Source organism: Danio rerio, chromosome 11, assembly GCF_049306965.1.
Source record: "Danio rerio strain Tuebingen ecotype United States chromosome 11, GRCz12tu, whole genome shotgun sequence".
Lineage (NCBI taxonomy): Eukaryota > Metazoa > Chordata > Actinopteri > Cypriniformes > Danionidae > Danio > Danio rerio.
This window is the reverse complement of record NC_133186.1, coordinates 11,682,135-11,684,306: the sequence shown is the minus strand read 5'-3', so window position 1 is coordinate 11,684,306 and position 2,172 is coordinate 11,682,135.

Here is a 2,172-nt window from a genome sequence, read left to right as displayed (position 1 = left end):
GATTTCAAAATAAAAAGATAACAGAGTAAGAATCCGCGGACAAAGAGCAAGTTACAGCGCCTTCTGGTGTATTGGAGAACATCTGATGAGCTCATAAACCACAAAAAAATTATAAAGTTTACTCCCCAGGTTCCCTTTCCATTTCTTACAAAACAAAATAATTAATTTATCAGTTGAACTTTAACTTTATTTGGAAGAGAAAAGCTCATTATGCTAAAAAAGAAACAACAGTGAAGGATTATAGAGATGGGGGTCTGCAGGCCATAGATTTTGAATGACATGTTTAAGATTAATTGGCTAAAAGAATTCTATATCCCAAAAAATATTTTAAAGGGTGTAGGTTTAATAGATCTCTTATTACGTTGTGATTTTTTAATTCAAAAACTCCCTCTTAAATTATAAACAGGTTATTTATACTGGCAATTAATTCACAAACATAAATTTTCTCTCATAATTCACAAATTTGAAACAATAAGTAATTAAAAAAAAAAAAACAAATATGTTTTTATAAAGAATGGTGGGAGGAGTATTGGTTAGTTGTCCATCTATTAGACAAAGGTTCTCAGTCATAGAATTTTTTTGTGAAGAATATAACTTTGAATGTGATCATAAACAATACAATAACGTATTAAGATCTATCACAAAGGCATTTCTACTGATGCTTAGTAATAATGTGGTCACCAATATAAATGACACACTTCATCTGCCTTATGTTAAAAAATGGACAAGATTTTATTCAGAGTGAAATATCTAATAAAATAATAAGATCAATATTAACCCAAGATAAATTTCTAATACAAGCTAAAAATAATGTGTTTTCTTTTTTCCAAGAGCTTTATTATCCAATTAGGAACAATGTTCCTTTCCTTGTCCATACCTCCCAAAGCAAAAGAAGGACATTTTAAAATATTCGATGAGATTTACTCATCTTCAGAGCTTCTTAGACATAGATTTAATTTTGATCACAACAATTGTTCATTCTATGAGGTTGACATTGACACGACTGCACACTTATTTTTTGAATGTTTATGTAGCAGAACCTTTTGGTCTGATTCATTCAAGTGGTTAAAGGTTTCTCTCATGTTGTCCTCCCAATTTTCTAAAAATTATTTATATTATATTTATATTATTTCATATTTTCTTTGGTTTATTAGGGAAATATGTTAATAATCAATTCGTATTGAACTATACTATAATTTTGAAGACATTTTATATTCATAAATGCAATTGCTAAAGACAAAACCGCTGTTTTTAGTTTTCCAAAAGGAATTTTGGTTATACTCTAAATCTTTAAAGTTGCTCAAATCAAAATGTGGAAGAAGACTGTTTAGTTTATTGAAAAAAAAAAATTAATAAAAGATCCGGTAGTGTAAGTGTTTTTTTTTTACCTTTCTTTTCTTTTTGTTTGTGTGTCTGCTCCATAGTTTAAGTGTATTTATTTGTAGTATTATTTTAATGATTTGATTATTATTTTTGCTCTGCTCTATAAATGTAGATGAAATTTGTAAAAAAACGAATTTTGCCTTAGTGTAATTGTTTTATAATGCAAAAAAAAAAAAAAAAACACACACACACACTCACAATAAAACAGACACAATAGTGGCTCATTGTAATCATTTCAGATTGAGTTGTAAAATGTGCATGCTACATATTAATTTTGGGGTCTGGACAAAAAATATTTAGGCCTATATAAATGTTTATTTCTTAGAGTGCACTGCTTTTGACAGGAAAGCATCATCATAAAAAGCTCATTGTGTTTTATTTATGTATAAATTACTTATTTTCATTCTTTTGCTGTTTACTTTTGTTGTTTGCCTCGAAGAAAACCTTGATGACATTTATGTTAAAATGTTGTTATATTAAAATAATAAATTAACCTGCTTTTAGACAATTATAAGCATAGGCAAAAGACTGATGCAACTTAATGTGTGTGTACGTGTTTTCAATAAGTGCAAATCTCAAAAGAGACTTTTTATGTGTTTAATTTGTACCTCTGAAATACTGAAAGCTTTGCAAAAACTGTCAAATTTACTGACATCGAATTATTATTTACGAGCGGTACCCAAAGCAGGTACCCTGAGCTAGAGCCACGCCCTTTTTGTGCAAACCTCAGAACTCCCATCCAACCAGATTCTAGTTCTCTGCACGGCTTATGAATAAACATAAATTTTA